Source organism: Pangasianodon hypophthalmus, chromosome 15 (assembly GCF_027358585.1).
Source record: "Pangasianodon hypophthalmus isolate fPanHyp1 chromosome 15, fPanHyp1.pri, whole genome shotgun sequence".
NCBI classification, from domain to species: domain Eukaryota; kingdom Metazoa; phylum Chordata; class Actinopteri; order Siluriformes; family Pangasiidae; genus Pangasianodon; species Pangasianodon hypophthalmus.
The window spans coordinates 13576456-13591674 of record NC_069724.1 but is presented as its reverse complement, the minus strand read 5'-3'; positions in this window follow the sequence as shown (position 1 = coordinate 13591674).

The window sequence follows — 15219 nt, the reverse complement described above, 5'->3', positions numbered from 1 at the left end:
CAGTCTCACACTCATGCGCACACACACACACACACACATGCACACACACACACACACACACACACACACACACACATGCACACACACACACACACACACACAAACAGCAACAGGTGCATGACATCATCATACTGCAGCCTGGCCGGAAAGCTTTTGCAGCAGGAAATATAAGCTAACCAGTGTTGTGGGCCTCCAACAATGACATCAACAGCAATTAAAGGCATATGCTAACTATTGATCCATTCTTGTCAGGGTTTTCCAATCCATCTAAATTAAATTGCATTTTCCCAAAGATTTTTCACTTCAGTTGCTGCAAATAACCAGTCCTGTAATGCTAGATATGCTTATCTAATGCAACATCACCGGAGGTTTAAATGGAATACTTTGAATATTGAATATATACATGAATATTTGAATATATACTTGAATACTCCCTGAGATATTTTTAAGGTCATAAGAATGGTAATTCATTTCAGCACTGTGTCCGATATTCTGCAGAAGGGATATCAAAATGTAGGTAAATTGGCAAATTATTAAACTAATGTTAAAAATCTGATAGTCATAGTTATGGTCCCAAGTGGTAAAAAAAAATGCATTTTTAATGGTTTAATTGGTTGAAATAATTTGCAATTGTTAATTTACAGTATTTTAATGTGTAATTAAATCATCATTAATAAAATGTTAAGAAACTGATGATGATTTTGGTACCGGAGTATGTGGTTTTCATCTGCTAAAATCTGCCTTTATGAAATTCATATTCCCCTGATTTTTCATATTCACATCTTGCTAGGGAATAGTCAGATGTATAAATTTGTTCCACAGAGCAAAGATCATGACATTGCTCTTAAAAAATATTTTTAAAAAAACAGTAAATGTTAATGGTAAACTCTAATTACTGAAATTTGAATTTATCTTGTTAGATAATATGTATTGGGACATTTCGATCTCAGCATTTTCTTTCCTATCCTATAACCACAATGATGATGTCATGAGAGTCAGTGGCCCCAACACACTAAATAATGGAGATAATTACAATACCATGATGTCACCTTGAACCTCTTAAATATTTGATGAGCCACTTCCTGTGGGTCACACAGACTTAGTGTGGACTTTAAAGCCATTGTAAAACTTGCATTAATGGTCTGGAGACCCCTATAGCACAGGGCAATAAATATACTGTCTCTCTTTTTTCCTTGATACTCTCTCAAGTGTGTCTTGCTATAGTGGGTAGATGCTCCCTTTCTCTGTATTTCTTTATTCTTCTTATGTGTTTGTCTGTCTGTTTGTCTGTCTGTGTTACCAGTGCAGCTGTAAATAATGGAAAATAAGGCCTTGAGGTGTACATCTTATTTTTTTGTGACTATATTCATCTAACATACTCTTGGTGAGGATAATTTTTTTAAAATGTAGAATAACTTTGAACATTTAATATAAGAATTCAGTAATACATTACAATATAGTTCGCTAACGTATAAGTACTATTAACTTTAATTACCTTTCAATCTGTACAAACAAAGTAGTTATATGCCAATCTGCTGTGTAAAGAAGCTAAAACAAAAGATTTATAAATCTTAAAAGTTTGCCTCCTCCTCACAATTGCAGATCTGCTTCATATGCTACATATGACTATGATTCTAAATATAACTGTTCTACTCTCATGAATCTGAATTTATTCCTTACCTCTCTTATGCACTCAAGTAGGTCTTGCCCAATATTTACCCCCTGTCAGTACTGCATTGGCAGCACACCTCTCTTTTTTGGGCATGCACCACATTTGCACAATACCACATTCATTCCTGATCAGCACATGCTTGATGTGTGCAAGCCAAAGGCAATAGAGCTAGACTTCACCTTTAAAATCTGTTATGAATGTTGAGTAAATCGGCGGTTGTGCAAGTTTTATTTTTGACAGTTTTGAAAGGAGAGTGTCAGAATTTTAAGTCATAGAAATTCCTTAATTGTGAAATTTGTTGTTTGTTAGTTAAAATAAAATGCTGTGTGGCTCTATCATGAACTCTTAATCATGAAAGATGCAACAATGTTTCCCCCATTTCTGTTAGATCCATGACAGCTCTTCCGTTCCTGATGGCCAGTACTTCCACATTACCTCCTGTACCTTTTACTTATGTTTGAACACAAGGAGCTACTCATATTCCCTATATGGCCAAAAGTTTGTGGACACCGGACCATCACATCCATATGTACTTTTTGAACTTCCCATTCCAGATTTAGTATCCCTTTCCAGTTATAATAACCTCTACCCTTTTGGGAAGGTTTTCCACTAGTTTTTGCTCATTCAGCCACAATAGCATTAGTGAGGTCAGGCACTGATGTCGAGCGAGAAGACTTGGTGTGCAGACTGCATTACAGATTCCTGCCAAAGGTGTTCAGTGGGGTTGAGTTTCCCCAGTTTGGGGAAGGCCCACACATGGGTTAATAGTCAGGTGTCCACAAACATTTGGCTGTATAGTTATGTTACAAGCATAGGTGAGCTTTATTCTAGGTCTTATTTCCTCCTAGTCCCTTATTACTGTGTTCACTATTATGATTTTATCCCCTTTGTTCTCCCACATATTCTGCCAGTTCAGACAAATATTCAGCAGAACCCTTAAAAATCTTCAGCACTTGCATCCTGCTGCTTATGCCTCTCAATTACTACATCCCGATATTGACTAATACCGCTTTACTGTGAAACATTGCTATTGTTGGCTCATGGTTATTGTGTTGCATCAGGGAAGAGGGTTTGTTTGTAGTCCAGCACTTCTTGTAATAGTACTTGTAATGTGTTGAACTATTTCAAAAAACAGGCAGAGGTTATGAAGTGAAGGTCTAAAGCTCTGTTATCATCTTTGGAACCTGAGTGGTGCTTTGTTTAGCCCTATATCTTTTAAATTCCTAATACTGGAAACTATATTGCAAAAAAGAAAAACATAAGCAAAAAAAAAACCATATAAAAAATAAATTCTTTTCCTACATTTCCTCTATATTACTAAATATGGGCAAACTGAAAGAATTGTAATTGCATGGCAACAGAAATTTATATATAGCATGTTTTTGACCATCTGTTTGTTTCTTTTTGTTCTCTTTAAACTAAAGCTTTCAGCCTTATCTGAATGCTTATCCAAGTCTTAACTGCATTTGGGTGCATCTGTATGATTAATATGATCACCAACACAATTTGCTAAAAAAAAAATTTATGGTAAAAAATTTCTGCTGGCCAGGGAGAGACAGAGAGAGTCAAAAACATTTCAAGTCTCTCTCTCTACTCCTTTGGAACTGGTAGAATTGAGTAACAAAGTCATCACCTTGTGCCTATGACCATGACTCCAATTGGGAAGCTTATGAAAGTTTTCCACTACATCACACTCATTCTTTGAGTGACCCAGGTGGCCATGGCAGTCCTCCAGTCAGGGCGGATTCCTTTGAAACTCGTGGAGGCCTTTTATCAAAGGCATCATGAGGGTTCGTAACATGTCATGATAGTGCACCCCACCAGACAATAACAAACAGCACTCAGTGCAATTACCATACTGGGAGACTAGGAATCCCTCAAAGTGTTAATATCCCTTCCTACTGAGGATGACAATCACTCAAGATGCTGATATTGTACCATTTTGAAGATAAGACTCTCACTTAAGAGTCTTAATACTGTCTTCAAGTGACAGTGAGGATCACTCAAACTCACCAAAGCTCACACAGGTTGTGACAAAGCCACTTTCAGTCTGTAAAATCTGGCAAAGGCTTCACAAACATCTGCAACTTGCACAATGCTTGCACAATCAGTTCATTTACCCAATGAGCTAACCTGTCATTAGAGAGCAGAGTCCCTTTATAATGCACCCAAGAGCACAGAAAACACCTGGCAGAGACTTCCAGGTGGACATTCTCGTCTGCAAGAGCAGATAAGTTTTTCTTTTTCTTTTTCTTTTTTTTTTTTTTTGCTATACAGTAAAGACATTTGGATTTGAGATCAAAAGATGAATGTGAGATGATAGATCAGAATTTCACCTTTTTTTAGCTGACCAAAAGTATAGGAAGAGGTAGTCATAAAGTAAATTGTAGTAAATAACACTTAATATTTAGTTGCATATCCCTTGCTTGCAATAACTGCATCAAGCCAGTGACCCACTGGCATCAACAAACTGTTCTTCTTTTGTGATGCTTTTCCAGTCTTGTACCACAGCTTCTTTCAGTTGTTTTTTGTTTTGGGGGTTTTTCCCTTCAGTCTCCTCTTCAGGAAGTGAAATGCATGCTCAGTTGGGTTAAGGTCTGCTGATTGACTTGGCCAGTCTATAACCTTCCAGTTTTATCCCTGGATGAAGTCCTTTGCTGTGTTGGCAGTGTGTTTTGGGTCATTGTCTTGCTGCATGATGAAGTTCCTCCCAGTTAGATTGGATGCATTTCTCTGTAAATCTGAATTTATTCTGCTGCTAACATCATGAGTTACATCATCAATAAAGATTAGTGAATCCATTCCAGAAGCAGCCATGCAAGCCCAAGCCATGACACTTCCTCCACCATGCTTGACCCATGTGCTTATGCATGTTCAATCATAAGCAGATCTTTTCTTTCTCCACACTGTGGCCTTTCCATCACTTTGGCAGTGGTTAATCTTGGTTCCAGAACTTTTGTGGTTCCCTGTATTCCTTTGTGAATTCCAATCTGGCCTTCTGACTCTTACTACTGATGAGTGGTTTGCATCTTGTGGCATGGCCTCTATATTTCTGTTCTCAGTGTCTTCTTCAAACAGTGGATTATGATACCTTCACTCCTAACCTGTGGAGGTTGTCAGTGATGTCACTGACTGTTGTTTTGGAGTTTTTCTTCACAGTTCTCACAATGTTTCTATCATCAACTGTTGTTTTCCTTGGCCAACCTGTTCAATGTTTGGTTGTTAATACATCAATGTTTTCTTTCTTTTTCAGGAAATTCCGAACTGGTGCTGTGGTTAATTGGATTTTAACTCTTTTCTCAGTTTCAACATGGTTTGCTTTTCTCCCATATACATCTCTCTGGTCTTCATGGTTCTTTATCCTTTTTAACAACAAATGCAGTCTTCACAGGAGAAACCCAGGACTCAAACCCATAGTAGACATGTTTAAACAATCAATCCAACAGGGCACACCTGGACAACAAGAAACACTTGTCAGTCACATGTACTAATATGTTTGATAACTTGAAAAATGGATGGGTTCAAACAAAAGGTGCCATGTTCTACGTTGTTTAATCACTTTTTAATTTTTTTATCTGTTTAATCAGATCTCAAACCCAAAGGTCTTCAGTGTATAGCAAAAACAAAAGAATTGTCCTTGCTGTTCCAATACTTTTGGAGGGTACTGAATGTTGCAGCATCAACATCTTTGGCAGGAATGCTGCGTTTCACCATGGCATCACAGATTTGAACTCCAGTCCACTCACAGACAGTGTGTGTTGACCAATAATGCATGCAATTTACCTTACTGTCTGGCTGTAATGATGGCCAGCAAAAAGGCTGTATTAAGAGAAAGCCACTTTATATCTACATCTTTTGTTGATTCAAATGGCAAACTGCACAAAGTAATTTACAGGGGGTAGGATGGGAGTAGCGGTGACATATTCTCACGTGGTGAGTTATGCTGTGTGTCCAGTGTATATGGAAGTGCATTTCTGTCTCGACCTCCACTGCTGTGCAATGAGCACACCATCTCTGTACAGCCACTGAGCTTGTACCTGGTCAAAATCTTTCTCTACTTTTTTCTTTTCTGTACTTTTGACAGTGATGATGCCAATTCATATGCGCTATTTAGGGCTCAAATACACTTTACTTTACTTTTCCTTGCAGTTTCACATTGATAGTGTTCTCAATATATAGTCTTTGTTGATGTTCTAATCTATTTTAGACCTCAGCTGTTGGGTGTGTAAAATGCTTTTCTCGTCTTTAAGTGCAGATTCTTTTCTGTAAGAATAATAGTGGGAAACAGCCTAATCCTACATACAGTGGAGAAAATGGGGCACCAAAGTGACCAAAAACAAGACGTCCCTCCAAAATTGCAAAAGGAAGAAGAATATAAAGAAGATAAGATGAAGACATATCAGAGAGGCTGCCAAGAGACCCACCTAAACCAAACCTTGTCACAAAAGGTGTTATGGTCTGATGAGACCAAGGTAAAACTTTTTTGGCACAATTCTAAAAGATATGTTTGGCACAAAAACAAAACAGCTTCTCACCTACGGTGAAGCATAACGGAGGCACCATCATGCTATGGGGCTGCTTCCTTTCATTTGGGACTGGGGTTCTAGTCAAGATAGCTCCAAATACTAATCTATTTTGGAATAATAGCTGCAAGCCTCCTTTAGACGGCTGAAGATGAAAAAAATTTTCACTTTCCAGAAAGATACCGATGCAAAACACAAACGTAAGTCAACAAAGGAACAGCTTCAGCAGATGTTTTGGATCAGAGTGTGGATCTAAATCCTATTGAAGAGAGTGATTTGAATGATGGAATGATTGTGGAATAGTGGAATGATTTGAAGACAGAATTTGATATTTCTGGAGTATTTCTGCAAGGAAGTGTTTTTTCTTTTTTTGTTTTCCTAAAATTTTCACTTGAATTTTGTTGGTTGTTATATCACATTAAACAAGGAAAATGTTCTGACATGATTTATCTTGGTTTCATTTTTACATCACAAAAACCTCTCATGAATCAATCTCTTTCTCTCTCTCTCTCTCTCTCTCTCTCTCTCTCTCTCCTCCTATCCCTCCTATTTGCTTACTCCCATGCGAAGAGGTCAGAGAATAGAATGGGGATTTCATGAACCATTCATCACAATGAAAACACTCAAAACACATGCAAGGTCCTCTCCCATAATCATTCAACTTTCATTCTGCAGTGCCTGAAGCTGCCTCCAGCCCTGATATCTGTTGTGTTTGTGCACATGTCTTCATATATGCTCAAGCCACAGATACCCTTTAGTTCTTCAACACGTGGTGTGAACCAGAGAAAAATATGTTGGAGGGTGGATCTCTCTAATAAAAGCTGTATATTTAAACTGTATTTAAAATAAAGAGACAAGAGTTCATGCTCGGGACATGAAATGATATGTTTGCCCAGCGTTTATTTTTTATTATTATTAATAATAAAATAATATTTATTATTCAAATATTTTTGACATTAAAACATGACCAGTCTTGCAACAGCAGCGTAAGCTGTAAAACTACATCATGTTTATAAGTATTTAACGGAATCTCACCTTGTCCTTGAAATATGGAAAAATAATAAAATTAACCGGAAGAGTCAAGTCTGTGAACATCAAAGCCAAGTGAACAAAACCTAAATGTAGTTTCTAAATGTGTTTGTAGTTAAATGTGTTTGAAGGTAATTGCTAAGGCATTTAATTTTTAAAAAAACTACTCATTAAATGCCTACTCGAGTTATAATAGGAGTAATTGGAAATGATGCCGTTTCAAATAAACAAAAGTTGATTGTCTTTGACAAGCCTTCTAGTTTAATCCAGAATCTAAATTCCAAACTTCATACTAAATCAATGGACAGGAAAAAAAACAACTGACCTCAAAGCAGCACTTAGACCAGCATTTGTCCAGGTAAGATAATTCTTCTAAATGGATGGCTGTGCTCTCACTCTTGGCTCACTTCACTGCAGTGGAAGACATTCATTAGTGCTAATTTGACATGTTTACCAGCTCTCCTCAACACACCAGATAATAAAGCCAGTTGATGGAACTGAAATAGAAACACCACACACTGCTGTTGGCCTGGAATAGAAGAGGCACTTATTCCTCTTCCAGTTCAGTACCAGGTGAGTTTTAGAAAAGTAAGAATTTAATGTGAATAATCCTTATTCAATTCAAATCACTAAGAAATTGATTCTGACTGGTTTTATGTTCTCCTCTAAGTAAATAGGGTTGACTGCAGGGACGTTCAGCATGGTTTCGAAACTAGAACCATGACGTGCTGCAGAAAATTCAAAAGCACAGTGCAATTCATAAGTAACTGGATAGTGACAGTTTTTGTTTTGGCTCTATATTCTGCAGTTTGGATTTAAAAGTATTGAGATTAAACATACAGAATGTCTGGTGTACTTTAAAGGTATTTACATCCATACTGAGTGAACCGTTTAGGAATGATGCACCTCCTCTGCATGGTTTTTCTTCCCTTCTGCACTTAGACAACTGGACAACTGAATAAGTGTGGGTAACATGTTTCAGGAAAAAAACATGTCTCAGGAAGATCAGCACAAAATCTGGAAATTATGTGAATAGTCACCAATTCCCTCATTTCATCACCCACACACTTTCCTAAAGACTTAATTTATCAAGAGTGCCAAAGCCTTACCTATACCTACACCAGTACTCACAAACATCAAGGTCATGGTCAAGTCTCTCTCTCTCTCTCTCTCTCTCTCTCTCTCTTTACATTACAGTAAAATTGCCTGATCAAATTAGAGTTTCCCTGGAAAGGTCTAAACCTATGTTTAAAACACTACTTCTTCCTTATTTCTCCTTTCTTGAGCATTAGTGAAAAAGGAAGTTCAATGGTATTTTTCAGGCAGCTTTATACGTAGGTTATGCTAATTACAGACTAATCATGTCGCTTATTAAACACTATTAATCACTATTAAGCAATAATAGTGGTTTTTTTCCAGACTCATAATTACTTGTGCAAAAACATAGCTATAATTATCATACCTCATAACATGATGTTTCTGCTGGTTTGTCTTCTAAGCCATAGATGCCACTTTAGCCTTTACTGCTTTCCTGTGCAACAGTGTGGTAGGCACAGCATCTTTTTTCAATGTTTGCTTGCAAAGTGTTCATAGGGGTTTTGCTTGAAACAAACAAAGTAGGGGAGGGGACTGACATTTTAGACAGGGTAAAGTTTTTTTTTCTTTTCAAACACTCTAACCAGATTGCAGACCAAGTCATGTTGGATACTGGGTGCCTGTGAATCACTTGTGCTCCATTGCTGAATTAGTAGGTACAGCCAGCAGTGGCACAAAAGGAAATCATGGAATTATAAAGAAACATTTAAACAAACTAGCTATATGCTTCTGAAAATCTGAAAATCCTGGACACATTGGATGATAACTACTCTAAAACCAAGCAGGTAAATGGCAGGAATGTCACATCAGTGTCTCTGACAAAGCTAATCTCCAATTGGTCGATTCTTCAGATGATACAGACCAAACACTTCTATTGTTTAAATTATATATATATATATATATATATATATATATATATATATATATATATATATATAATTTTCATCATTGTTATGTTTAACAATAATTCTTATAACTAATACTTACTTAATTGTTATTAATAGTTACTTAAACTAGTAAGCTGGGTATGTGGTACAAACATCCTGTCAGACATTTCAAATTTAGCTGAACTGTCTTGGTAATTGTACACTTTTAGAAAAAATGGTTCTCCAAGGGTTGTTGAGAAGATAATTAAGTAGGAGTTGATTAGATAATAAAGAGGTTTTACACTCCTAAAAGGGTTTTACTTGGACAGGGAAATGCTTTGTTGTAGTGCTCTACATAGAACCTTTCACCTCAGAAGAAATATCAAGAGTTCTAAATTTTCTAGAGTGTAGATAGACAAGAATAAAGAAATTTCATTAGTGGATATAATTTTCTTTACATCTTTGTTAGGGCAACACAGAAGACTTTGAGACTGATAGTCCCCATTGATTGAACATATATATATATATATAATGGAGAATAAAACATATATTATTATTTTTGTTCTGCGAATGTCAAAATTAATATGGAAGTTTTGGATATTATCACATATCTCAGGAAATTTGAACAAAAAAATAAGAAAGAAAGATGTATGATGTTGCTACATATTTAAAATTTATGAAACATGGAAACTTTCTACAATCCAATATGTTTAGTCCAACTGGATCTGCAAGAAATAATCATCTGGATGTCATTAAAGTCTCTCTCTCTCTCTCTCTCTCTCTCTGTGTGTCTGTGTGTGCGCGCGCGTATGCGTACGTGCATGCATGCGTGTGTGTGTGTGTGTGTGTGTGTGGGTGGGTGCCATATTAGTGCCATATTTCGTAATTATGGTTCATAAACATCTGGTTGGTCTCACAGTCACATTCCTATGCAAGTGTTCTTTTCCCCTTATATACAGCACACATGATTAAATCTGCACCCTAAAGAGGATTCAGTCTCTGATTACTTCTTCGCCTGAAGAAAAGATTTTTAATTCTTTAAGAATTAAGATGCCAAATTTCCTTCTCATTTTACAGGTTGTTATTCAGAATATCTGTCAATCACAGTTCCATGAAAATGCATGAACTTATGGTAATTTCCTTGAAATTTTGCCATATGTTCCTCCAAGTGATATCATGAACTTTGCTTTGATGCATGCTAAGAGATCATTTGTCATTTGTATTTGTTCTCTACTCTAAGTTAAAATCAGGCAGTTAACTAGGAAATAATGGTTAAAAAGTAGTGTAAAACTCTTGAGTAGGCCCCATTACACTTAAACTGAAAACTATTTTTTTTACTGATGTAGAATGACATGATCAAGTGAGAAGATCTCTTGAGGCCCAACACTGTGGTGTGTTTTTCTTGGCCCTGGCTGTATGTATTTTTCTTCACATCATTTCACAGATTTGAAACAGCAACGCAAGTGAGGTGATTTGTTGCTTTCTGATGAGTGTAACAATTATGGTGCAAGTCAAAACAATCCCACAGTCCTGCACTTCACCAAGTCTCTTATCATATTGTAATAAGGGCTATGAAGGAACTGGTTGCATCTTGTAAAGTCCTGTCCTGCTAATGTGGCACAGTATATACAAGACAGCTTTATCTGCAAGGTTATGGTTCTTCGATAGTTTAGCCTTCCTTTGACCTTCTAAATGTTGACAGATGTCATCATACATCAGCTTGATGCTTTCATTTTTCTTCAGTGGGATGGAGGGAAGAAACCATGCCAAGAAACATGGAATTGGAGCAAGGGTAAATATTGAATGGATGAATTCAACTCTGCAGCCACCCTTCGCTGTGTCACTTCAATGCCAGCTTTCATTTTCAGTAATGTGCCCAATGTACCACTGTCCAAAATACACAAATGTACACACACCATACCCATTGCATTAGTCAAGAGGAAAGCAGAACATTTGCATAGATGTATAGAAGGTTTTCACAGTAACCCGATCCACAGAATTGAAGCTGTTACATACAGTGCTTGACAGTGATACAGCAGTAAATAACTACACCACAAAAGTATACTTGTTTTTATAAAATGCCCAGCTCATGAACTCCAAAAAGACTTCGCTGAAAAGACTTAGTATCAGGAATTATTTTTTTATTTTTTTTACATAAATCACTGGGCTATCACTTGATTTTCCCATCTGTTTGTCATGTTCTAGAAGGAGGAACAAAGTAGAACCGAACTGAAGAAATCATCGCTCACTGTAATTTATCTAATTCCATCTCTGAGCATCACGAGATGACATCATGTTGGGAAAAAAAATCTGAACCACTGCTGCGAATTGGTTATACAACACCAAGAAGAACGGTGTACAGTAGAGTCCTCTGGTTCAAAGGTCAACCACTGATCCCACCCAAAATCCTGTAATCAAATAATCATTCCGGATTTGAAGGGTGTGGGGACAAGGAGGTTAGGGGTAACATGTTGAGATCATGAAATATTTATTGCTTTTCTTGTTGAAGCCCCCAACTGTGTTTGGAATATTTTATTTCGTTAAAAGAAGGAAGCATTGAAAGTCTTTGGCTGTATCACCCTTGAAATTTGTTGAAATAGCTGAGACATGCCTTACTGTCTCTCAGAAGTCAGCCTGCTTGAGTGTCTTCAGGATGAGTCAGTCTCTAAAGCGAGCTGAGTCGATTGTAGAAGCACTGCTCTGGAGTTTATTTTTCATTCAGCTCACATTTCAATGCCTATTTGTTGGAGACCTCTCAGTCAGCAAGAGAACAAACAATTGTGTCTGTTACTCATTATGCTAAGATCTCAGGACACAAATACACACATTTCCAAGGACAAAACTTGGAACGTGGAACTTGGAATTTCTTGAATACATTCCGGAAATTAGTAATAAACCATCCAGATTTTAGATTTAGATGTTTTTTGTAGATTTGATACCATAAACCCATTTGGGAATGTGCTTTTGTTTGACTTAGTATTTGCTGGGATCAACCACCAGAGTTGGGACATTTTGTTGTCTAAAGCAGTGTTTCCCAAATCCCCAGCATTTTTCCTCTAAACGAGGTAGTCTGTGTTTTTAATGTCTTGGTACAGTTATGTTGGGAGCTGAAAGAGGGAAAGGGGGAGATCCTCAGGATGGGTTTAGTAAATAGTAACTTAAACATGATATTTGATTGTTAAATATTTTATACAGCTTTTCTTTAAAGTAGATATGCATCTCTGAAAGGAAATACAGTGCTTGCAAGGTGCTGTCTTAAATATTTCTGTTAAAAAAAAAACCTTGTACAAGAAGTTTTTCTTCAATTTATAATGCAAGGATGAACAAAAAAATGTGCCACATGCATAAAACCTCAAAACTGTACTGCATACGCCAGTCAAAAGTCTAACTGCCAATGCATTAATTAATTACTTTCTGCTTGGGCAGGATTTTTGTTAAATTACATTACATTTTTCTTCTGTGGGAAGGAGGGAAGAAACAGGGCCAGGAAACATGGAATTGGAGCGAGGATAGATATTAAAGGGATGGTTTCATTGTGTTATAAATGAAATCTTTCAAAAATCAAAGACCCAGTCAATATTTTTTCAGACGCTGATTGAATGTAAACTTTGTCATACTCTTTTTTTTTGGTGCTGAAAATCAAATAAAATTCATAGAAATGGCAAAAAAAAAATACCTCAAGGACCTATCCCAAAGAAAAAATAATCTTAAGTAAATCACAACTTATGCACGGATATTTGCTTTTCTTTTTTTAGTGGTAAAAAAATGGTGAAGCAGTTCCTGTAGCCATCTATAAATAGACCCAGCCGATGCTTGAGAGGTCTGCAGTAAACGTTGCACATTCCACATATGATGGTTCTATAGCACTCAGTCATCTGGACACCGCCAGGTTGTTGACAGAGGGAATTGTAATGCCTACCCACCAACTTTCTTTGAAAAGAAGAAGAAGAATAACGCTGAGGGGAAGAGGGGGTGAATTATGCAACTTGGAGAACATAAGAGTCTAGCTCTAAACACTCAGTTGCTTGTGGTTGCTGCCGCAGCATTTGTTTTGGTTTTTGGTGATATTTTAGTAAATTGAAAACACTGACATGCCGGGCTTTTTTCAGGGGCCCTGGGAACATGCTGGAGAAATTCTTCTGGGATCTTGGGAAACATGTACTGGAGGGAATATCATATAGGACCAGTCATGCTGAAAGGCTTGAGCAAATCTTTCCCGAGTGGGTTGAGTGGATGAGACCAAAAGGGGAGCTTCGGGTTCTTGACAGAGGTTTATAGAGCTTTGAAGGACTAGAATTTCCACAAGTATACTAAGGAGTTTAGGACTTGGTTTTCTTTTGAGGTTAGAAAAAAGCCTACTGAGACTGATCTGTGCCCTCAGAACTTTAGCAAGAGCAATGCTTTGTTTTTATTTCATATTTGCAAACACTGTCAACATAACTAATGCGCAACAAAGTTAAATAAACTTTAAATTATTTTCAGAATGTCCATGCAAGACCAAGATGTCCACCCCCTGGTGCATAATGGCTATGCTGCTGTCCATGAGATGGACGGCTCTTTAGAGAAATTGTGGCTCACTGCCTTCTTCTTGGTGTTAAAGTAAATCAATCAGTCAGCAGCCAAGGCAGGACCATATGCACTCTCTCTGAGAACACTGCCTCCACTCACCCTTACTTATTCTACACAATGAGCTCTCTGACCCTTACTGAAGGGCATTTTGTTTCATTTTGGATTAGACGCAATAGTTTCTTATTGTACTATGATCTGGATTCCAACTAGCTGAGAAATCGACTGAGTTTTAGGAGCCATGTCTCATGTGTCATTGTCCTTGGGTAGCTCAGTCCCAGAATTCCGAGTTTGAGGTGCATGTTGGTCACCTTCCAGCCTCTCTCTCTCTCTCTCTCTCTCTCTCTCTCTCTCTCTGTCTGTGTGTGTGTGTGTCAGCTAGAGACCAGAGCAAAGCACCTGAAGTAAGCAGGGAAGTGGGGGTGTGGGCAGGATTATCAGGTTCACATTGTGTCCATGTGGTAACCATTTCCCTGTAATCTCTAGTAATTGTATCCGTATTAAATCTAGAGTCCCATTTTCCGTTCACTCCACCATCATGACCAGCACATTTACCAAGCTGTCATGGGGGCCCCTTTTAGAGCGAAGTAATGCAAATTGATGCAAAGAGAGAGACTATTAAAAGTTTGTCAAAATAGTGCTGCAGACATTTCCTGTTTTAATGATCTTGAAATGCACATTTATGAGAAGGCACTGCATGCACTTCCTCTGAACCTAATGAAAACATTTCACATCACCTTCCGTTAAGCCAGAGCTCAGCTGGTTAATGCTCACAAACTCTATTAAGTAGTGTGCACAACGATGAGTTTGATACTGAGTTCAATAATACTTTTCTTAATGCAAATATATAGACAGATAGGACTGCCGTTCCCTCGTGGCACTCTTATCAGACCAGTCAAAAGTACTGAAACATACAACTATGTAAATGGAACAGTGAGAGTTGGGCTATTACACATTTATCATAAATTATGTAGTTTCTCCCAATTATTGGAAATTTCAAAATTTTCATTTTGTTAGTTAGTATTTGTATTCAGTATTCTTTTAAGTAAGCTCACCTTCAAATTCCACCTATTCAAAAAAAACCCTGTTCCTTTGGTAAACTAGACAAGCTATCTGCATCGCAATTGCCCAAATGCCCCCAAATGCAGCAAATTTGATGCAATTGCAGAATGACCCTTTGACCTACAGTTTTAATGGAGACAGGTAATTATGCCATACCACCCACTTACTCCTGCCCTTAAAGTGCACTATAATGGGGTTTCCATTACAATAGCACCCATTCCTTTTCCTCCTTCCCCTCAACCATGCAGTGTGAAGTCAGAATGCATTACTGGAGCAGCAGTCAAAATAACATTACCGTCTCTGGTGTTACAGGTTAGTAATGTGGTCTTCTAGCTAAGCGTTCTAGTGGTTTGGTGGCATAAGTGTTACCATATCCTACAGTAGTGTACACATCTGCAGTGTTTTA